We start from the raw sequence: 25,037 nt of genomic DNA, 5'->3' as shown, positions 1-25,037 counted from the left end.
CATTTTTGAGTGAATTTCACAACGTCAGATTTTTTACTGAAATTGTGACCCCGCGGCTTAGGGATTTTTTCAAAAAAAGTTGTTCAGACGTCGAGGGCAAATTCTGTTTCCCATGATAAAAACCCATCGGTTTTCACCGAGAAACATTTCAGGGGATTGTTTGAAACAGTTTAGCACCAATTTTGAGTGAATTTCAGAACGTCAGATTTTTTACTGAAATTGTGACCGCGCGGCTTAGGGATTTTTTCAAAAAAAGTTGTTCAGATGTCGAGGGCTAATTCTGTTTCCCATGATAAAAACCTATCTGTTTTCACTGAAAAACCTTTCAGGGGATCGTTTGTAAAAGTTTGCCAACATTTTTGAGCTAATTGCAGAACGTCAGATTTTTGCTGAAATTGTGACCCCCGGCTTAGGGATTTTTTCAAAAAAAGTTGTTCAGACGTCGATGGCTAATTCTGTATCCCATGATAAAAACCTATCTGTTTCCACCAAAAAACCTTTCAGGGGATCGTTTGCAACAGTTTGCCAATATTTTTCAGTGAATTGCAGAATGTCAGATTTTTGCTGAAATTGTGAAAAAAAGGTGTCCCGATGTCGAGGGCTAATTCTGTTTCCGATGATAAAAACCCATCGGTTTTCACCGAGAACATTTCAGGGGAATGTTTGAAACAGTTTAGCCCCATTTTTGAGTGAATTTCACAACGTCAGATTTTTTACTGAAATTGTGACCCCGCGGCTTAGGGATTTTTTCAAAAAAAAGTTGTTCAGACGTTGAGGGCTAATTCTGTTTCCGATGATAAAAATACATCTGTTTTCACTGAAAAACCTTTCAGGGGATCGTTTGTAAAAGTTTGCCAACATTTTTGAGCTAATTGCAGAATGTCAGATTTTTGCTGAAATTGTGACCGCGCGGCTTAGGGATTTTTTCAAAAAAAGTTGTTCAGACGTCGAGGGCTAATTCTGTTTCCCATGATAAAAACCTATCTGTTTCCACCAAAAAACCTTTCAGGGGATCGTTTGCAACAGTTTGCCAATATTTTTCAGTGAATTGCAGAATGTCAGATTTTTGCTGAAATTGTGAAAAAAAGGTGTCCCGATGTCGAGGGCTAATTCTGTTTCCGATGATAAAAACCCATCGGTTTTCACCGAGAACATTTCAGGGGATTGTTTGAAACAGTTTAGCCCCATTTTTGAGTGAATTTCACAACGTCAGATTTTTTACTGAAATTGTGACCCCGCGGCTTAGGGATTTTTTCAAAAAAAAGTTGTTCAGACGTCGAGGGCTAATTCTGTTTCCCATGATAAAAACCTATCTGTTTCCACCAAAAAACCTTTCAGGGGATCGTTTGCAACAGTTTGCCAATATTTTTCAGTGAATTGCAGAATGTCAGATTTTTGCTGAAATTGTGAAAAAAAGGTGTCCAGACGTCGAGGGCTAATTCTGTTTCCGATGATAAAAACCCATCGGTTTTCACCGAGAACATTTCAGGGGATTGTTTGAAACAGTTTAGCCCCATTTTTGAGTGAATTTCACAACGTCAGATTTTTTACTGAAATTGTGACCCCGCGGCTTAGGGATTTTTTCAAAAAAAAGTTGTTCAGACGTCGAGGGCTAATTCTGTTTCCGATGATAAAAATACATCTGTTTTCACTGAAAAACCTTTCAGGGGATCGTTTGTAAAAGTTTGCCAACATTTTTGAGCTAATTGCAGAATGTCAGATTTTTGCTGAAATTGTGACCGCGCGGCTTAGGGATTTTTTCAATAAAAGTTGTTCAGACGTCGAGGGCTAATTCTGTTTCCCATGATAAAAACCTATCTGTTTCCACCAAAAAACCTTTCAGGGGATCGTTTGCAACAGTTTGCCAATATTTTTCAGTGAATTGCAGAATGTCAGATTTTTGCTGAAATTGTGAAAAAAAGGTGTCCAGACGTCGAGAGCTAATTCTGTTTCCGATGATAAAAACCCTTCTGTTTCCACCGAAAAACCTTTCAGGGGATCGTTTGCAACAGCTTGCCAACATTTTTGAGTGAATTGCAGAACGTAAGATTTTTGCTGAAATTGTGACCGCGCGGCTTAGGGATTTTTTCAAAAAAAAGTTGTTCAGACGTCGAGGGCTAATTCTGTTTCCGATGATAAAAATACATCTGTTTTCACTGAAAAACCTTTCAGGGGATCGTTTGTAAAAGTTTGCCAACATTTTTGAGCTAATTGCAGAATGTCAGATTTTTGCTGAAATTGTGACCGCGCGGCTTAGGGATTTTTTCAAAAAAAGTTGTTCAGACGTCGAGGGCTAATTCTGTTTCCCATGATAAAAACCTATCTGTTTCCACCAAAAAACCTTTCAGGGGATCGTTTGCAACAGTTTGCCAATATTTTTCAGTGAATTGCAGAATGTCAGATTTTTGCTGAAATTGTGAAAAAAAGGTGTCCCGATGTCGAGGGCTAATTCTGTTTCCGATGATAAAAACCCATCGGTTTTCACCGAGAACATTTCAGGGGATTGTTTGAAACAGTTTAGCCCCATTTTTGAGTGAATTTCACAACGTCAGATTTTTTACTGAAATTGTGACCCCGCGGCTTAGGGATTTTTTCAAAAAAAAGTTGTTCAGACGTCGAGGGCTAATTCTGTTTCCCATGATAAAAACCTATCTGTTTCCACCAAAAAACCTTTCAGGGGATCGTTTGCAACAGTTTGCCAATATTTTTCAGTGAATTGCAGAATGTCAGATTTTTGCTGAAATTGTGAAAAAAAGGTGTCCAGACGTCGAGGGCTAATTCTGTTTCCGATGATAAAAACCCATCGGTTTTCACCGAGAACATTTCAGGGGATTGTTTGAAACAGTTTAGCACCAATTTTGAGTGAATTGCAGAACGTAAGATTTTTGCTGAAATTGTGACCGCGAGGCTTAGGGATTTTTTCAAAAAAAGTTGTTCAGACGTCGAGGGCAAATTCTGTTTCCCATGATAAAAACCCATCGGTTTTCACCGAGAAACATTTCAGGGGATTGTTTGAAACAGTTTAGCACCAATTTTGAGTGAATTTCAGAACGTCAGATTTTTTACTGAAATTGTGACCGCGCGGCTTAGGGATTTTTTCAAAAAAAGTTGTTCAGATGTCGAGGGCTAATTCTGTTTCCGATGATAAAAATACATCTGTTTTCACTGAAAAACCTTTCAGGGGATCGTTTGTAAAAGTTTGCCAACATTTTTGAGCTAATTGCAGAACGTCAGATTTTTGCTGAAATTGTGACCCCCCGGCTTAGGGATTTTTTCAAAAAAAGTTGTTCAGACGTCGATGGCTAATTCTGTATCCCATGATAAAAACCTATCTGTTTCCACCAAAAAACCTTTCAGGGGATCGTTTGCAACAGTTTGCCAATATTTTTCAGTGAATTGCAGAATGTCAGATTTTTGCTGAAATTGTGAAAAAAAGGTGTCCCGATGTCGAGGGCTAATTCTGTTTCCGATGATAAAAACCCATCGGTTTTCACCGAGAACATTTCAGGGGATTGTTTGAAACAGTTTAGCCCCATTTTTGAGTGAATTTCACAACGTCAGATTTTTTACTGAAATTGTGACCCCGCGGCTTAGGGATTTTTTTAAAAAAAAGTTGTTCAGACGTTGAGGGCTAATTCTGTTTCCGATGATAAAAATACATCTGTTTTCACTGAAAAACCTTTCAGGGGATCGTTTGTAAAAGTTTGCCAACATTTTTGAGCTAATTGCAGAATGTCAGATTTTTGCTGAAATTGTGACCGCGCGGCTTAGGGATTTTTTCAAAAAAAGTTGTTCAGACGTCGAGGGCTAATTCTGTTTCCCATGATAAAAACCTATCTGTTTCCACCAAAAAACCTTTCAGGGGATCGTTTGCAACAGTTTGCCAATATTTTTCAGTGAATTGCAGGATGTCAGATTTTTGCTGAAATTGTGAAAAAAAGGTGTCCCGATGTCGAGGGCTAATTCTGTTTCCGATGATAAAAACCCATCGGTTTTCACCGAGAACATTTCAGGGGATTGTTTGAAACAGTTTAGCCCCATTTTTGAGTGAATTTCACAACGTCAGATTTTTTACTGAAATTGTGACCCCGCGGCTTAGGGATTTTTTCAAAAAAAAGTTGTTCAGACGTTGAGGGCTAATTCTGTTTCCGATGATAAAAATACATCTGTTTTCACTGAAAAACCTTTCAGGGGATCGTTTGTAAAAGTTTGCCAACATTTTTGAGCTAATTGCAGAATGTCAGATTTTTGCTGAAATTGTGACCGCGCGGCTTAGGGATTTTTTCAAAAAAAGTTGTTCAGACGTCGAGGGCTAATTCTGTTTCCCATGATAAAAACCTATCTGTTTCCACCAAAAAACCTTTCAGGGGATCGTTTGCAACAGTTTGCCAATATTTTTCAGTGAATTGCAGAATGTCAGATTTTTGCTGAAATTGTGAAAAAAAGGTGTCCCGATGTCGAGGGCTAATTCTGTTTCCGATGATAAAAACCCATCGGTTTTCACCGAGAACATTTCAGGGGATTGTTTGAAACAGTTTAGCCCCATTTTTGAGTGAATTTCACAACGTCAGATTTTTTACTGAAATTGTGACCCCGCGGCTTAGGGATTTTTTCAAAAAAAAGTTGTTCAGACGTCGAGGGCTAATTCTGTTTCCCATGATAAAAACCTATCTGTTTCCACCAAAAAACCTTTCAGGGGATCGTTTGCAACAGTTTGCCAATATTTTTCAGTGAATTGCAGAATGTCAGATTTTTGCTGAAATTGTGAAAAAAAGGTGTCCAGACGTCGAGGGCTAATTCTGTTTCCGATGATAAAAACCCATCGGTTTTCACCGAGAACATTTCAGGGGATTGTTTGAAACAGTTTAGCCCCATTTTTGAGTGAATTTCACAACGTCAGATTTTTTACTGAAATTGTGACCCCGCGGCTTAGGGATTTTTTCAAAAAAAAGTTGTTCAGACGTCGAGGGCTAATTCTGTTTCCGATGATAAAAATACATCTGTTTTCACTGAAAAACCTTTCAGGGGATCGTTTGTAAAAGTTTGCCAACATTTTTGAGCTAATTGCAGAATGTCAGATTTTTGCTGAAATTGTGACCGCGCGGCTTAGGGATTTTTTCAATAAAAGTTGTTCAGACGTCGAGGGCTAATTCTGTTTCCCATGATAAAAACCTATCTGTTTCCACCAAAAAACCTTTCAGGGGATCGTTTGCAACAGTTTGCCAATATTTTTCAGTGAATTGCAGAATGTCAGATTTTTGCTGAAATTGTGAAAAAAAGGTGTCCAGACGTCGAGAGCTAATTCTGTTTCCGATGATAAAAACCCTTCTGTTTCCACCGAAAAACCTTTCAGGGGATCGTTTGCAACAGCTTGCCAACATTTTTGAGTGAATTGCAGAACGTAAGATTTTTGCTGAAATTGTGACCGCGCGGCTTAGGGATTTTTTCAAAAAAAAGTTGTTCAGACGTCGAGGGCTAATTCTGTTTCCGATGATAAAAATACATCTGTTTTCACTGAAAAACCTTTTAGGGGATCGTTTGTAAAAGTTTGCCAACATTTTTGAGCTAATTGCAGAATGTCAGATTTTTGCTGAAATTGTGACCGCGCGGCTTAGGGATTTTTTCAATAAAAGTTGTTCAGACGTCGAGGGCTAATTCTGTTTCCCATGATAAAAACCTATCTGTTTCCACCAAAAAACCTTTCAGGGGATCGTTTGCAACAGTTTGCCAATATTTTTCAGTGAATTGCAGAATGTCAGATTTTTGCTGAAATTGTGAAAAAAAGGTGTCCAGACGTCGAGGGCTAATTCTGTTTCCGATGATAAAAACCCTTCTGTTTCCACCGAAAAACCTTTCAGGGGATCGTTTGCAACAGCTTGCCAACATTTTTGAGTGAATTGCAGAACGTAAGATTTTTGCTGAAATTGTGACCGCGCGGCTTAGGGATTTTTTCAAAAAAAGTTGTTCAGACGTCGAGGGCAAATTCTGTTTCCCATGATAAAAACCCATCGGTTTTCACCGAGAAACATTTCAGGGGATTGTTTGAAACAGTTTAGCACCAATTTTGAGTGAATTTCAGAACGTCAGATTTTTTACTGAAATTGTGACCGCGCGGCTTAGGGATTTTTTCAAAAAAAGTTGTTCAGATGTCGAGGGCTAATTCTGTTTCCGATGATAAAAATACATCTGTTTTCACTGAAAAACCTTTCAGGGGATCGTTTGTAAAAGTTTGCCAACATTTTTGAGCTAATTGCAGAATGTCAGATTTTTGCTGAAATTGTGACCGCACGGCTTAGGGATTTTTTCAAAAAAAGTTGTCCAGACGTCGAGAGCTAATTCTGTTTCCGATGATAAAAACCTATCTGTTTCCACCAAAAAACCTTTCAGGGGATCGTTTGCAACAGTTTGCCAATATTTTTCAGTGAATTGCAGAATGTCAGATTTTTGCTGAAATTGTGAAAAAAAGGTGTCCCGATGTCGAGGGCTAATTCTGTTTCCGATGATAAAAACCCATCGGTTTTCACCGAGAACATTTCAGGGGATTGTTTGAAACAGTTTAGCCCCATTTTTGAGTGAATTTCACAACGTCAGATTTTTTACTGAAATTGTGACCTTAGGGATTTTTTCAAAAAAAAGTTGTTCAGACGTTGAGGGCTAATTCTGTTTCCGATGATAAAAATACATCTGTTTTCACTGAAAAACCTTTCAGGGGATCGTTTGTAAAAGTTTGCCAACATTTTTGAGCTAATTGCAGAATGTCAGATTTTTGCTGAAATTGTGACCGCGCGGCTTAGGGATTTTTTCAAAAAAAGTTGTTCAGACGTCGAGGGCTAATTCTGTTTCCCATGATAAAAACCTATCTGTTTCCACCAAAAAACCTTTCAGGGGATCGTTTGCAACAGTTTGCCAATATTTTTCAGTGAATTGCAGAATGTCAGATTTTTGCTGAAATTGTGAAAAAAAGGTGTCCCGATGTCGAGGGCTAATTCTGTTTCCGATGATAAAAACCCATCGGTTTTCACCGAGAACATTTCAGGGGATTGTTTGAAACAGTTTAGCCCCATTTTTGAGTGAATTTCACAACGTCAGATTTTTTACTGAAATTGTGACCCCGCGGCTTAGGGATTTTTTCAAAAAAAAGTTGTTCAGACGTCGAGGGCTAATTCTGTTTCCCATGATAAAAACCTATCTGTTTCCACCAAAAACCCTTTCAGGGGATCGTTTGCAACAGTTTGCCAATATTTTTCAGTGAATTGCAGAATGTCAGATTTTTGCTGAAATTGTGAAAAAAAGGTGTCCAGACGTCGAGGGCTAATTCTGTTTCCGATGATAAAAACCCATCGGTTTTCACCGAGAACATTTCAGGGGATTGTTTGAAACAGTTTAGCCCCATTTTTGAGTGAATTTCACAACGTCAGATTTTTTACTGAAATTGTGACCCCGCGGCTTAGGGATTTTTTCAAAAAAAAGTTGTTCAGACGTCGAGGGCTAATTCTGTTTCCGATGATAAAAATACATCTGTTTTCACTGAAAAACCTTTCAGGGGATCGTTTGTAAAAGTTTGCCAACATTTTTGAGCTAATTGCAGAATGTCAGATTTTTGCTGAAATTGTGACCGCGCGGCTTAGGGATTTTTTCAATAAAAGTTGTTCAGACGTCGAGGGCTAATTCTGTTTCCCATGATAAAAACCTATCTGTTTCCACCAAAAAACCTTTCAGGGGATCGTTTGCAACAGTTTGCCAATATTTTTCAGTGAATTGCAGAATGTCAGATTTTTGCTGAAATTGTGAAAAAAAGGTGTCCAGACGTCGAGGGCTAATTCTGTTTCCGATGATAAAAACCCTTCTGTTTCCACCGAAAAACCTTTCAGGGGATCGTTTGCAACAGCTTGCCAACATTTTTGAGTGAATTGCAGAACGTAAGATTTTTGCTGAAATTGTGACCGCGCGGCTTAGGGATTTTTTCAAAAAAAGTTGTTCAGACGTCGAGGGCAAATTCTGTATCCCATGATAAAAACCCATTGGTTTTCACCAACAAACATTTCAGGGGATTGTTTGAAACAGTTTAGCACCAATTTTGAGTGAATTTCAGAACGTCAGATTTTTTACTGAAATTGTGACCGCGCGGCTTAGGGATTTTTTCAAAAAAAGTTGTTCAGATGTCGAGGGCTAATTCTGTTTCCGATGATAAAAATACATCTGTTTTCACTGAAAAACCTTTCAGGGGATCGTTTGTAAAAGTTTGCCAACATTTTTGAGCTAATTGCAGAATGTCAGATTTTTGCTGAAATTGTGACCGCGCGGCTTAGGGATTTTTTCAAAAAAAGTTGTTCAGACGTCGAGGGCTAATTCTGTTTCCCATGATAAAAACCTATCTGTTTCCACCAAAAAACCTTTCAGGGGATCGTTTGCAACAGTTTGCCAATATTTTTCAGTGAATTGCAGAATGTCAGATTTTTGCTGAAATTGTGAAAAAAAGGTGTCCCGATGTCGAGGGCTAATTCTGTTTCCGATGATAAAAACCCATCGGTTTTCACCGAGAACATTTCAGGGGATTGTTTGAAACAGTTTAGCCCCATTTTTGAGTGAATTTCACAACGTCAGATTTTTTACTGAAATTGTGACCCCGCGGCTTAGGGATTTTTTCAAAAAAAAGTTGTTCAGACGTCGAGGGCTAATTCTGTTTCCGATGATAAAAATACATCTGTTTTCACTGAAAAACCTTTCAGGGGATCGTTTGTAAAAGTTTGCCAACATTTTTGAGCTAATTGCAGAATGTCAGATTTTTGCTGAAATTGTGACCGCGCGGCTTAGGGATTTTTTCAAAAAAAGTTGTTCAGACGTCGAGGGCTAATTCTGTTTCCCATGATAAAAACCTATCTGTTTCCACCAAAAAACCTTTCAGGGGATCGTTTGCAACAGTTTGCCAATATTTTTCAGTGAATTGCAGAATGTCAGATTTTTGCTGAAATTGTGAAAAAAAAGGTGTCCAGACGTCGAGGGCTAATTCTGTTTCCGATGATAAAAACCCATCGGTTTTCACCGAGAACATTTCAGGGGATTGTTTGAAACAGTTTAGCCCCATTTTTGAGTGAATTTCACAACGTCAGATTTTTTACTGAAATTGTGACCCCGCGGCTTAGGGATTTTTTCAAAAAAAAGTTGTTCAGACGTCGAGGGCTAATTCTGTTTCCGATGATAAAAATACATCTGTTTTCACTGAAAAACCTTTCAGGGGATCGTTTGTAAAAGTTTGCCAACATTTTTGAGCTAATTGCAGAATGTCAGATTTTTGCTGAAATTGTGACCGCGCGGCTTAGGGATTTTTTCAATAAAAGTTGTTCAGACGTCGATGGCTAATTCTGTTTCCGATGATAAAAATACATCTGTTTTCACTGAAAAACCTTTCAGGGGATCGTTTGTAAAAGTTTGCCAACATTTTTGAGCTAATTGCAGAATGTCAGATTTTTGCTGAAATTGTGACCGCCCGGCTTAGGGATTTTTTCAAAAAAAGTTGTTCAGACGTCGATGGCTAATTCTGTATTCCATGATAAAAACCTATCTGTTTCCACCAAAAAACCTTTCAGGGGATCGTTTGCAACAGTTTGCCAATATTTTTCAGTGAATTGCAGAATGTCAGATTTTTGCTGAAATTGTGAAAAAAAGGTGTCCAGACGTCGAGGGCTAATTCTGTTTCCGATGATAAAAACCCTTCTGTTTCCACCGAAAAACCTTTCAGGGGATCGTTTGCAACAGCTTGCCAACATTTTTGAGTGAATTGCAGAACGTAAGATTTTTGCTGAAATTGTGACCGCCCGGCTTAGGGATTTTTTCAAAAAAAGTTGTTCAGACGTCGATGGCTAATTCTGTATCCCATGATAAAAACCTATCTGTTTCCACCAAAAAACCTTTCAGGGGATCGTTTGCAACAGTTTGCCAATATTTTTCAGTGAATTGCAGAATGTCAGATTTTTGCTGAAATTGTGAAAAAAAGGTGTCCCGATGTCGAGGGCTAATTCTGTTTCCGATGATAAAAACCCATCGGTTTTCACCGAGAACATTTCAGGGGATTGTTTGAAACAGTTTAGCCCCATTTTTGAGTGAATTTCACAACGTCAGATTTTTTACTGAAATTGTGACCCCGCGGCTTAGGGATTTTTTCAAAAAAAAGTTGTTCAGACGTTGAGGGCTAATTCTGTTTCCGATGATAAAAATACATCTGTTTTCACTGAAAAACCTTTCAGGGGATCGTTTGTAAAAGTTTGCCAACATTTTTGAGCTAATTGCAGAATGTCAGATTTTTGCTGAAATTGTGACCGCGCGGCTTAGGGATTTTTTCAAAAAAAGTTGTTCAGACGTCGAGGGCTAATTCTGTTTCCCATGATAAAAACCTATCTGTTTCCACCAAAAAACCTTTCAGGGGATCGTTTGCAACAGTTTGCCAATATTTTTCAGTGAATTGCAGAATGTCAGATTTTTGCTGAAATTGTGAAAAAAAGGTGTCCCGATGTCGAGGGCTAATTCTGTTTCCGATGATAAAAACCCATCGGTTTTCACCGAGAACATTTCAGGGGATTGTTTGAAACAGTTTAGCCCCATTTTTGAGTGAATTTCACAACGTCAGATTTTTTACTGAAATTGTGACCCCGCGGCTTAGGGATTTTTTCAAAAAAAAGTTGTTCAGACGTCGAGGGCTAATTCTGTTTCCCATGATAAAAACCTATCTGTTTCCACCAAAAAACCTTTCAGGGGATCGTTTGCAACAGTTTGCCAATATTTTTCAGTGAATTGCAGAATGTCAGATTTTTGCTGCAATTGTGAAAAAAAGGTGTCCAGACGTCGAGGGCTAATTCTGTTTCCGATGATAAAAACCCATCGGTTTTCACCGAGAACATTTCAGGGGATTGTTTGAAACAGTTTAGCCCCATTTTTGAGTGAATTTCACAACGTCAGATTTTTTACTGAAATTGTGACCCCGCGGCTTAGGGATTTTTTCAAAAAAAAGTTGTTCAGACGTCGAGGGCTAATTCTGTTTCCGATGATAAAAATACATCTGTTTTCACTGAAAAACCTTTCAGGGGATCGTTTGTAAAAGTTTGCCAACATTTTTGAGCTAATTGCAGAATGTCAGATTTTTGCTGAAATTGTGACCGCGCGGCTTAGGGATTTTTTCAATAAAAGTTGTTCAGACGTCGAGGGCTAATTCTGTTTCCCATGATAAAAACCTATCTGTTTCCACCAAAAAACCTTTCAGGGGATCGTTTGCAACAGTTTGCCAATATTTTTCAGTGAATTGCAGAATGTCAGATTTTTGCTGAAATTGTGAAAAAAAGGTGTCCCGATGTCGAGGGCTAATTCTGTTTCCGATGATAAAAACCCATCGGTTTTCACCGAGAACATTTCAGGGGATTGTTTGAAACAGTTTAGCCCCATTTTTGAGTGAATTTCACAACGTCAGATTTTTTACTGAAATTGTGACCCCGCGGCTTAGGGATTTTTTCAAAAAAAAGTTGTTCAGACGTCGAGGGCTAATTCTGTTTCTGATGATAAAAATACATCTGTTTTCACTGAAAAACCTTTCAGGGGATCGTTTGTAAAAGTTTGCCAACATTTTTGAGCTAATTGCAGAATGTCAGATTTTTGCTGAAATTGTGACCGCGCGGCTTAGGGATTTTTTCAAAAAAAGTTGTTCAGACGTCGAGGGCTAATTCTGTTTCCCATGATAAAAACCTATCTGTTTCCACCAAAAAACCTTTCAGGGGATCGTTTGCAACAGTTTGCCAATATTTTTCAGTGAATTGCAGAATGTCAGATTTTTGCTGAAATTGTGAAAAAAAGGTGTCCCGATGTCGAGGGCTAATTCTGTTTCCGATGATAAAAACCCATCGGTTTTCACCGAGAACATTTCAGGGGATTGTTTGAAACAGTTTAGCCCCATTTTTGAGTGAATTTCACAACGTCAGATTTTTTACTGAAATTGTGACCCCGCGGCTTAGGGATTTTTTCAAAAAAAAGTTGTTCAGACGTCGAGGGCTAATTCTGTTTCCGATGATAAAAATACATCTGTTTTCACTGAAAAACCTTTCAGGGGATCGTTTGTAAAAGTTTGCCAACATTTTTGAGCTAATTGCAGAATGTCAGATTTTTGCTGAAATTGTGAAAAAAAGGTGTCCAGACGTCGAGGGCTAATTCTGTTTCCGATGATAAAAACCCTTCTGTTTCCACCGAAAAACCTTTCAGGGGATCGTTTGCAACAGCTTGCCAACATTTTTGAGTGAATTGCAGAACGTAAGATTTTTGCTGAAATTTGCTTAGGGATTTTTTCAATAAAAGTTGTTCAGACGTCGAGGGCTAATTCTGTTTCCCATGATAAAAACCTATCTGTTTCCACCAAAAAACCTTTCAGGGGATCGTTTGCAACAGTTTGCCAATATTTTTCAGTGAATTGCAGAATGTCAGATTTTTGATGAAATTGTGAAAAAAAGGTGTCCAGACGTCGAGGGCTAATTCTGTTTCCGATGATAAAAACCCTTCTGTTTCCACCGAAAAACCTTTCAGGGGATCGTTTGCAACAGCTTGCCAACATTTTTGAGTGAATTGCAGAACGTAAGATTTTTGCTGAAATTGTGACCGCACGGCTTAGGGATTTTTTCAAAAAAAGTTGTTCAGACGTCGAGGGCAAATTCTGTTTCCCATGATAAAAACCCATCGGTTTTCACCGACAAACATTTCAGGGGATTGTTTGAAACAGTTTAGCACCAATTTTGAGTGAATTTCAGAACGTCAGATTTTTTACTGAAATTGTGACCGCGCGGCTTAGGGATTTTTTCAAAAAAAGTTGTTCAGATGTCGAGGGCTAATTCTGTTTCCGATGATAAAAATACATCTGTTTTCACTGAAAAACCTTTCAGGGGATCGTTTGTAAAAGTTTGCCAACATTTTTGAGCTAATTGCAGAATGTCAGATTTTTGCTGAAATTGTGACCGCGCGGCTTAGGGATTTTTTCAAAAAAAGTTGTTCAGACGTCGAGGGCTAATTCTGTATCCCATGATAAAAACCTATCTGTTTCCACCAAAAAACCTTTCAGGGGATCGTTTGCAACAGTTTGCCAATATTTTTCAGTGAATTGCAGAATGTCAGATTTTTGCTGAAATTGTGAAAAAAAGGTGTCCCGATGTCGAGGGCTAATTCTGTTTCCGATGATAAAAACCCATCGGTTTTCACCGAGAACATTTCAGGGGATTGTTTGAAACAGTTTAGCCCCATTTTTGAGTGAATTTCACAACGTCAGATTTTTTACTGAAATTGTGACCGCGCGGCTTAGGGATTTTTTCAAAAAAAGTTGTTCAGATGTCGAGGGCTAATTCTGTTTCCGATGATAAAAATACATCTGTTTTTACTGAAAAACCTTTCAGGGGATCGTTTGTAAAAGTTTGCCAACATTTTTGAGCTAATTGCAGAATGTCAGATTTTTGCTGAAATTGTGACCGCGCGGCTTAGGGATTTTTTCAATAAAAGTTGTTCAGACGTCGAGGGCTAATTCTGTTTCCCATGATAAAAACCTATCTGTTTCCACCAAAAAACCTTTCAGGGGATCGTTTGCAACAGTTTGCCAATATTTTTCAGTGAATTGCAGAATGTCAGATTTTTGCTGAAATTGTGAAAAAAAGGTGTCCCGATGTCGAGGGCTAATTCTGTTTCCGATGATAAAAACCCATCGGTTTTCACCGAGAACATTTCAGGGGATTGTTTGAAACAGTTTAGCCCCATTTTTGAGTGAATTTCACAACGTCAGATTTTTTACTGAAATTGTGACCCCGCGGCTTAGGGATTTTTTCAAAAAAAAGTTGTTCAGACGTCGAGGGCTAATTCTGTTTCTGATGATAAAAATACATCTGTTTTCACTGAAAAACCTTTCAGGGGATCGTTTGTAAAAGTTTGCCAACATTTTTGAGCTAATTGCAGAATGTCAGATTTTTGCTGAAATTGTGACCGCGCGGCTTAGGGATTTTTTCAAAAAAAGTTGTTCAGACGTCGAGGGCTAATTCTGTTTCCCATGATAAAAACCTATCTGTTTCCACCAAAAAACCTTTCAGGGGATCGTTTGCAACAGTTTGCCAATATTTTTCAGTGAATTGCAGAATGTCAGATTTTTGCTGAAATTGTGAAAAAAAGGTGTCCCGATGTCGAGGGCTAATTCTGTTTCCGATGATAAAAACCCATCGGTTTTCACCGAGAACATTTCAGGGGATTGTTTGAAACAGTTTAGCCCCATTTTTGAGTGAATTTCACAACGTCAGATTTTTTACTGAAATTGTGACCCCGCGGCTTAGGGATTTTTTCAAAAAAAAGTTGTTCAGACGTCGAGGGCTAATTCTGTTTCCGATGATAAAAATACATCTGTTTTCACTGAAAAACCTTTCAGGGGATCGTTTGTAAAAGTTTGCCAACATTTTTGAGCTAATTGCAGAATGTCAGATTTTTGCTGAAATTGTGACGGCGCGGCTTAGGGATTTTTTCAATAAAAGTTGTTCAGACGTCGAGGGCTAATTCTGTTTCCCATGATAAAAACCTATCTGTTTCCACCAAAAAACCTTTCAGGGGATCGTTTGCAACAGTTTGCCAATATTTTTCAGTGAATTGCAGAATGTCAGATTTTTGATGAAATTGTGAAAAAAAGGTGTCCAGACGTCGAGGGCTAATTCTGTTTCCGATGATAAAAACCCTTCTGTTTCCACCGAAAAACCTTTCAGGGGATCGTTTGCAACAGCTTGCCAACATTTTTGAGTGAATTGCAGAACGTAAGATTTTTGCTGAAATTGTGACCGCACGGCTTAGGGATTTTTTCAAAAAAAGTTGTTCAGACGTCGAGGGCAAATTCTGTTTCCCATGATAAAAACCCATCGGTTTTCACCGACAAACATTTCAGGGGATTGTTTGAAACAGTTTAGCACCAATTTTGAGTGAATTTCAGAACGTCAGATTTTTTACTGAAATTGTGACCGCGCGGCTTAGGGATTTTTTCAAAAAAAGTTGTTCAGATGTCGAGGGCTAATTCTGTTTCCGATGATAAAAATACATCTGTTTTCACTGAAAAACCTTTCAGGGGATCGTTTGTAAAAGTTTGCCAACATTTTTGAGCTAATTGCAGAATGTCAGATTTTTGCTGAAATTGTGACCGCGCGGCTTAGGGATTTTTTCAAAAAAAGTTGTTCAGACGTCGAGGGCTAATTCTGTTTCCCATGATAAAAACCTATCTGTTTCCACCAAAAAACCTTTCAGGGGATCGTTTGCAACAGTTTGCCAATATTTTTCAGTGAATTGCAGAATGTCAGATTTTTGCTGAAATTGTGAAAAAAAAGGTGTCCAGACGTCGAGGGCTAATTCTGTTTCCGATGATAAAAACCCATCGGTTTTCACCGAGAACATTTCAGGGGATTGTTTGAAACAGTTTAGCCCCATTTTTGAGTGAATTTCACAACGTCAGATTTTTTACTGAAATTGTGACCCCGCGGCTTAGGGATTTTTTCAAAAAAAAGTTGTTCAGACGTCGAGGGCTAATTCTGTTTCCGATGATAAAAATACATCTGTTTTCACTGAAAAACCTTTCAGGGGATCGTTTGTAAAAGTTTGCCAACATTTTTGAGCTAATTGCAGAATGTCAGATTTTTGCTGAAATTGTGACCGCGCGGCTTAGGGATTTTTTCAATAAAAGTTGTTCAGACGTCGAGGGCTAATTCTGTTTCCCATGATAAAAACCTATCTGTTTCCACCAAAAAACCTTTCAGGGGATCGTTTGCAACAGTTTGCCAATATTTTTCAGTGAATTGCAGAATGTCAGATTTTTGCTGAAATTGTGAAAAAAAGGTGTCCAGACGTCGAGGGCTAATTCTGTTTCCGATGATAAAAACCCTTCTGTTTCCACCGAAAAACGTTTCAGGGGATCGTTTGCAACAGCTTGCCAACATTTTTGAGTGAATTGCAGAACGTAAGATTTTTGCTGAAATTGTGACCGCCCGGCTTAGGGATTTTTTCAAAAAAAGTTGTTCAGACGTCGATGGCTAATTCTGTATCCCATGATAAAAACCTATCTGTTTCCACCAAAAAACCTTTCAGGGGATCGTTTGCAACAGTTTGCCAATATTTTTCAGTGAATTGCAGAATGTCAGATTTTTGCTGAAATTGTGAAAAAAGGTGTCCCGATGTCGAGGGCTAATTCTGTTTCCGATGATAAAAACCCATCGGTTTTCACCGAGAACATTTCAGGGGATTGTTTGAAACAGTTTAGCCCCATTTTTGAGTGAATTTCACAACGTCAGATTTTTTACTGAAATTGTGACCCCGCGGCTTAGGGATTTTTTCAAAAAAAAGTTGTTCAGACGTTGAGGGCTAATTCTGTTTCCGATGATAAAAATACATCTGTTTTCACTGAAAAACCTTTCAGGGGATCGTTTGTAAAAGTTTGCCAACATTTTTGAGCTAATTGCAGAATGTCAGATTTTTGCTGAAATTGTGACCGCGCGGCTTAGGGATTTTTTCAAAAAAAGTTGTTCAGACGTCGAGGGCTAATTCTGTTTCCCATGATAAAAACCTATCTGTTTCCACCAAAAAACCTTTCAGGGGATCGTTTGCAACAGTTTGCCAATATTTTTCAGTGAATTGCAGAATGTCAGATTTTTGCTGAAATTGTGAAAAAAAGGTGTCCCGATGTCGAGGGCTAATTCTGTTTCCGATGATAAAAACCCATCGGTTTTCACCGAGAACATTTCAGGGGATTGTTTGAAACAGTTTAGCCCCATTTTTGAGTGAATTTCACAACGTCAGATTTTTTACTGAAATTGTGACCCCGCGGCTTAGGGATTTTTTCAAAAAAAAGTTGTTCAGACGTCGAGGGCTAATTCTGTTTCCCATGATAAAAACCTATCTGTTTCCACCAAAAAACCTTTCAGGGGATCGTTTGCAACAGTTTGCCAATATTTTTCAGTGAATTGCAGAATGTCAGATTTTTGCTGAAATTGTGAAAAAAAGGTGTCCAGACGTCGAGGGCTAATTCTGTTTCCGATGATAAAAACCCTTCTGTTTCCACCGAAAAACCTTTCAGGGGATCGTTTGCAACAGCTTGCCAACATTTTTGAGTGAATTGCAGAACGTAAGATTTTTGCTGAAATTGTGACCGCGCGGCTTAGGGATTTTTTCAAAAAAAAGTTGTTCAGACGTCGAGGGCTAATTCTGTTTCCGATGATAAAAATACATCTGTTTTCACTAAAAAACCTTTCAGGGGATCGTTTGTAAAAGTTTGCCAACATTTTTGAGCTAATTGCAGAATGTCAGATTTTTGCTGAAATTGTGACCGCGCGGCTTAGGGATTTTTTCAATAAAAGTTGTTCAGACGTCGAGGGCTAATTCTGTTTCCCATGATAAAAACCTATCTGTTTCCACCAAAAAACCTTTCAGGGGATCGTTTGCAACAGTTTGCCAATATTTTTCAGTGAATTGCAGAATGTCAGATTTTTGATGAAATTGTGAAAAAAAGGTGTCCAGACGTCGAGGGCTAATTCTGTTTCCGATGATAAAAACCCTTCTGTTTCCACCGAAAAACCTTTCAGGGGATCGTTTGCAACAGCTTGCCAACATTTTTGAGTGAATTGCAGAACGTAAGATTTTTGCTGAAATTGTGACCGCACGGCTTAGGGATTTTTTCAAAAAAAGTTGTTCAGACGTCGAGGGCAAATTCTGTTTCCCATGATAAAAACCCATCGGTTTTCACCGACAAACATTTCAGGGGATTGTTTGAAACAGTTTAGCACCAATTTTGAGTGAATTTCAGAACGTCAGATTTTTTACTGAAATTGTGACCGCGCGGCTTAGGGATTTTTTCAAAAAAAGTTGTTCAGATGTCGAGGGCTAATTCTGTTTCCGATGATAAAAATACATCTGTTTTCACTGAAAAACCTTTCAGGGGATCGTTTGTAAAAGTTTGCCAACATTTTTGAGCTAATTGCAGAATGTCAGATTTTTGCTGAAATTGTGACCGCGCGGCTTAGGGATTTTTTCAAAAAAAGTTGTTCAGACGTCGAGGGCTAATTCTGTATCCCATGATAAAAACCTATCTGTTTCCACCAAAAAACCTTTCAGGGGATCGTTTGCAACAGTTTGCCAATATTTTTCAGTGAATTGCAGAATGTCAGATTTTTGCTGAAATTGTGAAAAAAAGGTGTCCCGATGTCGAGGGCTAATTCTGTTTCCGATGATAAAAACCCATCGGTTTTCACCGAGAACATTTCAGGGGATTGTTTGAAACAGTTTAGCCCCATTTTTGAGTGAATTTCACAACGTCAGATTTTTTACTGAAATTGTGACCGCGCGGCTTAGGGATTTTTTCAAAAAAAGTTGTTCAGATGTCGAGGGCTAATTCTGTTTCCGATGATAAAAATACATCTGTTTTTACTGAAAAACCTTTCAGGGGATCGTTTGTAAAAGTTTGCCAACATTTTTGAGCTAATTGCAGAATGTCAGATTTTTGCTGAAATTGTGACCGCGCGGCTTAGGGATTTTTTCAATAAAAGTTGTTCAGACGTCGAGGGCTAATTCTGTTTCCCATGATAAAAACCTATCTGTTTCCACCAAAAAACCTTTCAGGGGATCGTTTGCAACAGTTTGCCAATATTTTTCAGTGAATTGCAGAATGTCAGATTTTTGCTGAAATTGTGAAAAAAAGGTGTCCCGATGTCGAGGGCTAATTCTGTTTCCGATGATAAAAACCCATCGGTTTTCACCGAGAACATTTCAGGGGATTGTTTGAAACAGTTTAGCCCCATTTTTGAGTGAATTTCACAACGTCAGATTTTTTACTGAAATTGTGACCCCGCGGCTTAGGGATTTTTTCAAAAAAAAGTTGTTCAGACGTCGAGGGCTAATTCTGTTTCTGATGATAAAAATACATCTGTTTTCACTGAAAAACCTTTCAGGGGATCGTTTGTAAAAGTTTGCCAACATTTTTGAGCTAATTGCAGAATGTCAGATTTTTGCTGAAATTGTGACCGCGCGGCTTAGGGATTTTTTCAAAAAAAGTTGTTCAGACGTCGAGGGCTAATTCTGTTTCCCATGATAAAAACCTATCTGTTTCCACCAAAAAACCTTTCAGGGGATCGTTTGCAACAGTTTGCCAATATTTTTCAGTGAATTGCAGAATGTCAGATTTTTGCTGAAATTGTGAAAAAAAGGTGTCCCGATGTCGAGGGCTAATTCTGTTTCCGATGATAAAAACCCATCGGTTTTCACCGAGAACATTTCAGGGGATTGTTTGAAACAGTTTAGCCCCATTTTTGAGTGAATTTCACAACGTCAGATTTTTTACTGAAATTGTGACCCCGCGGCTTAGGGATTTTTTCAAAAAAAAGTTGTTCAGACGTCGAGGGCTAATTCTGTTTCCGATGATAAAAATACATCTGTTTTCACTGAAAAACCTTTCAGGGGATCGTTTGTAAAAGTTTGCCAACATTTTTGAGCTAATTGCAGAATGTCAGATTTTTGCTGAAATTGTGACGGCGCGGCTTAGGGATTTTTTCAATAAAAGTTGTTCAGACGTCGAGGGCTAATTCTGTTTCCCATGATAAAAACCTATCTGTTTCCACCAAAAAACCTTTCAGGGGATCGTTTGCAACAGTTTGCCAATATTTTTCAGTGAATTGCAGAATGTCAGATTTTTGATGAAATTGTGAAAAAAAGGTGTCCAGACGTCGAGGGCTAATTCTGTTTCCGATGATAAAAACCCTTCTGTTTCCACCGAAAAACCTTTCAGGGGATCGTTTGCAACAGCTTGCCAACATTTTTGAGTGAATTGCAGAACGTAAGATTTTTGCTGAAATTGTGACCGCACGGCTTAGGGATTTTTTCAAAAAAAGTTGTTCAGACGTCGAGGGCAAATTCTGTTTCCCATGATAAAAACCCATCGGTTTTCACCGACAAACATTTCAGGGGATTGTTTGAAACAGTTTAGCACCAATTTTGAGTGAATTTCAGAACGTCAGATTTTTTACTGAAATTGTGACCGCGCGGCTTAGGGATTTTTTCAAAAAAAGTTGTTCAGATGTCGAGGGCTAATTCTGTTTCCGATGATAAAAATACATCTGTTTTCACTGAAAAACCTTTCAGGGGATCGTTTGTAAAAGTTTGCCAACATTTTTGAGCTAATTGCAGAATGTCAGATTTTTGCTGAAATTGTGACCGCGCGGCTTAGGGATTTTTTCAAAAAAAGTTGTTCAGACGTCGAGGGCTAATTCTGTTTCCCATGATAAAAACCTATCTGTTTCCACCAAAAAACCTTTCAGGGGATCGTTTGCAACAGTTTGCCAATATTTTTCAGTGAATTGCAGAATGTCAGATTTTTGCTGAAATTGTGAAAAAAAGGTGTCCCGATGTCGAGGGCTAATTCTGTTTCCGATGATAAAAACCCATCGGTTTTCACCGAGAACATTTCAGGGGATTGTTTGAAACAGTTTAGCCCCATTTTTGAGTGAATTTCACAACGTCAGATTTTTTACTGAAATTGTGACCCCGCGGCTTAGGGATTTTTTCAAAAAAAAGTTGTTCAGACGTCGAGGGCTAATTCTGTTTCCGATGATAAAAATACATCTGTTTTCACTGAAAAACCTTTCAGGGGATCGTTTGTAAAAGTTTGCCAACATTTTTGAGCTAATTGCAGAATGTCAGATTTTTGCTGAAATTGTGACGGCGCGGCTTAGGGATTTTTTCAATAAAAGTTGTTCAGACGTCGAGGGCTAATTCTGTTTCCCATGATAAAAACCTATCTGTTTCCACCAAAAAACCTTTCAGGGGATCGTTTGCAACAGTTTGCCAATATTTTTCAGTGAATTGCAGAATGTCAGATTTTTGATGAAATTGTGAAAAAAAGGTGTCCAGACGTCGAGGGCTAATTCTGTTTCCGATGATAAAAACCCTTCTGTTTCCACCGAAAAACCTTTCAGGGGATCGTTTGCAACAGCTTGCCAACATTTTTGAGTGAATTGCAGAACGTAAGATTTTTGCTGAAATTGTGACCGCACGGCTTAGGGATTTTTTCAAAAAAAGTTGTTCAGACGTCGAGGGCAAATTCTGTTTCCCATGATAAAAACCCATCGGTTTTCACCGACAAACATTTCAGGGGATTGTTTGAAACAGTTTAGCACCAATTTTGAGTGAATTTCAGAACGTCAGATTTTTTACTGAAATTGTGACCGCGCGGCTTAGGGATTTTTTCAAAAAAAGTTGTTCAGATGTCGAGGGCTAATTCTGTTTCCGATGATAAAAATACATCTGTTTTCACTGAAAAACCTTTCAGGGGATCGTTTGTAAAAGTTTGCCAACATTTTTGAGCTAATTGCAGAATGTCAGATTTTTGCTGAAATTGTGACCGCGCGGCTTAGGGATTTTTTCAAAAAAAGTTGTTCAGACGTCGAGGGCTAATTCTGTATCCCATGATAAAAACCTATCTGTTTCCACCAAAAAACCTTTCAGGGGATCGTTTGCAACAGTTTGCCAATATTTTTCAGTGAATTGCAGAATGTCAGATTTTTGCTGAAATTGTGAAAAAAAGGTGTCCCGATGTCGAGGGCTAATTCTGTTTCCGATGATAAAAACCCATCGGTTTTCACCGAGAACATTTCAGGGGATTGTTTGAAACAGTTTAGCCCCATTTTTGAGTGAATTTCACAACGTCAGATTTTTTACTGAAATTGTGACCCCGCGGCTTAGGGATTTTTTCAAAAAAAAGTTGTTCAGACGTCGAGGGCTAATTCTGTTTCCCATGATAAAAATACATCTGTTTTCACTGAAAAACCTTTCAGGGGATCGTTTGTAAAAGTTTGCCAACATTTTTGAGCTAATTGCAGAATGTCAGATTTTTGCTGAAATTGTGACCGCGCGGCTTAGGGATTTTTTCAAAAAAAGTTGTTCAGACGTCGAGGGCTAATTCTGTTTCCCATGATAAAAACCTATCTGTTTCCACCAAAAAACCTTTCAGGGGATCGTTTGCAACAGTTTGCCAATATTTTTCAGTGAATTGCAGAATGTCAGATTTTTGCTGAAATTGTGAAAAAAAAGGTGTCCAGACGTCGAGGGCTAATTCTGTTTCCGATGATAAAAACCCATCGGTTTTCACCGAGAACATTTCAGGGGATTGTTTGAAACAGTTTAGCCCCATTTTTGAGTGAATTTCACAACGTCAGATTTTTTACTGAAATTGTGACCCCGCGGCTTAGGGATTTTTTCAAAAAAAAGTTGTTCAGACGTCGAGGGCTAATTCTGTTTCCGATGATAAAAATACATCTGTTTTCACTGAAAAACCTTTCAGGGGATCGTTTGTAAAAGTTTGCCAACATTTTTGAGCTAATTGCAGAATGTCAGATTTTTGCTGAAATTGTGACCGCGCGGCTTAGGGATTTTTTCAATAAAAGTTGTTCAGACGTCGAGGGCTAATTCTGTTTCCCATGATAAAAACCTATCTGTTTCCACCAAAAAACCTTTCAGGGGATCGTTTGCAACAGTTTGCCAATATTTTTCAGTGAATTGCAGAATGTCAGATTTTTGCTGAAATTGTGAAAAAAAGGTGTCCAGACGTCGAGGGCTAATTCTGTTTCCGATGATAAAAACCCTTCTGTTTCCACCGAAAAACGTTTCAGGGGATCGTTTGCAACAGCTTGCCAACATTTTTGAGTGAATTGCAGAACGTAAGATTTTTGCTGAAATTGTGACCGCCCGGCTTAGGGATTTTTTCAAAAAAAGTTGTTCAGACGTCGATGGCTAATTCTGTATCCCATGATAAAAACCTATCTGTTTCCACCAAAAAACCTTTCAGGGGATCGTTTGCAACAGTTTGCCAATATTTTTCAGTGAATTGCAGAATGTCAGATTTTTGCTGAAATTGTGAAAAAAGGTGTCCCGATGTCGAGGGCTAATTCTGTTTCCGATGATAAAAACCCATCGGTTTTCACCGAGAACATTTCAGGGGATTGTTTGAAACAGTTTAGCCCCATTTTTGAGTGAATTTCACAACGTCAGATTTTTTACTGAAATTGTGACCCCGCGGCTTAGGGATTTTTTCAAAAAAAAGTTGTTCAGACGTTGAGGGCTAATTCTGTTTCCGATGATAAAAATACATCTGTTTTCACTGAAAAACCTTTCAGGGGATCGTTTGTAAAAGTTTGCCAACATTTTTGAGCTAATTGCAGAATGTCAGATTTTTGCTGAAATTGTGACCGCGCGGCTTAGGGATTTTTTCAAAAAAAGTTGTTCAGACGTCGAGGGCTAATTCTGTTTCCCATGATAAAAACCTATCTGTTTCCACCAAAAAACCTTTCAGGGGATCGTTTGCAACAGTTTGCCAATATTTTTCAGTGAATTGCAGAATGTCAGATTTTTGCTGAAATTGTGAAAAAAAGGTGTCCCGATGTCGAGGGCTAATTCTGTTTCCGATGATAAAAACCCATCGGTTTTCACCGAGAACATTTCAGGGGATTGTTTGAAACAGTTTAGCCCCATTTTTGAGTGAATTTCACAACGTCAGATTTTTTACTGAAATTGTGACCCCGCGGCTTAGGGATTTTTTCAAAAAAAAGTTGTTCAGACGTCGAGGGCTAATTCTGTTTCCCATGATAAAAACCTATCTGTTTCCACCAAAAAACCTTTCAGGGGATCGTTTGCAACAGTTTGCCAATATTTTTCAGTGAATTGCAGAATGTCAGATTTTTGCTGAAATTGTGAAAAAAAGGTGTCCAGACGTCGAGGGCTAATTCTGTTTCCGATGATAAAAACCCTTCTGTTTCCACCGAAAAACCTTTCAGGGGATCGTTTGCAACAGCTTGCCAACATTTTTGAGTGAATTGCAGAACGTAAGATTTTTGCTGAAATTGTGACCGCGCGGCTTAGGGATTTTTTCAAAAAAAAGTTGTTCAGACGTCGAGGGCTAATTCTGTTTCCGATGATAAAAATACATCTGTTTTCACTAAAAAACCTTTCAGGGGATCGTTTGTAAAAGTTTGCCAACATTTTTGAGCTAATTGCAGAATGTCAGATTTTTGCTGAAATTGTGACCGCGCGGCTTAGGGATTTTTTCAAAAAAAGTTGTTCAGACGTCGAGGGCTAATTCTGTTTCCCATGATAAAAACCTATCTGTTTCCACCAAAAAACCTTTCAGGGGATCGTTTGCAACAGTTTGCCAATATTTTTCAGTGAATTGCAGAATGTCAGATTTTTGCTGAAATTGTGAAAAAAAGGTGTCCCGATGTCGAGGGCTAATTCTGTTTCCGATGATAAAAACCCATCGGTTTTCACCGAGAACATTTCAGGGGATTGTTTGAAACAGTTTAGCCCCATTTTTGAGTGAATTTCACAACGTCAGATTTTTTACTGAAATTGTGACCCCGCGGCTTAGGGATTTTTTCAAAAAAAAGTTGTTCAGACGTCGAGGGCTAATTCTGTTTCCGATGATAAAAATACATCTGTTTTCACTGAAAAACCTTTCAGGGGATCGTTTGTAAAAGTTTGCCAACATTTTTGAGCTAATTGCAGAATGTCAGATTTTTGCTGAAATTGTGAAAAAAAGGTGTCCAGACGTCGAGGGCTAATTCTGTTTCCGATGATAAAAACCCTTCTGTTTCCACCGAAAAACCTTTCAGGGGATCGTTTGCAACAGCTTGCCAACATTTTTGAGTGAATTGCAGAACGTAAGATTTTTGCTGAAATTTGCTTAGGGATTTTTTCAATAAAAGTTGTTCAGACGTCGAGGGCTAATTCTGTTTCCCATGATAAAAACCTATCTGTTTCCACCAAAAAACCTTTCAGGGGATCGTTTGCAACAGTTTGCCAATATTTTTCAGTGAATTGCAGAATGTCAGATTTTTGATGAAATTGTGAAAAAAAGGTGTCCAGACGTCGAGGGCTAATTCTGTTTCCGATGATAAAAACCCTTCTGTTTCCACCGAAAAACCTTTCAGGGGATCGTTTGCAACAGCTTGCCAACATTTTTGAGTGAATTGCAG

The sequence above is a fragment of the Podarcis vaucheri genome, assembly GCF_965113315.1.
Source record: "Podarcis vaucheri genome assembly, chromosome: 5".
Classification (NCBI taxonomy): Eukaryota; Metazoa; Chordata; class Lepidosauria; order Squamata; family Lacertidae; genus Podarcis; species Podarcis vaucheri.
This window is presented reverse-complemented; position numbering follows the sequence as displayed.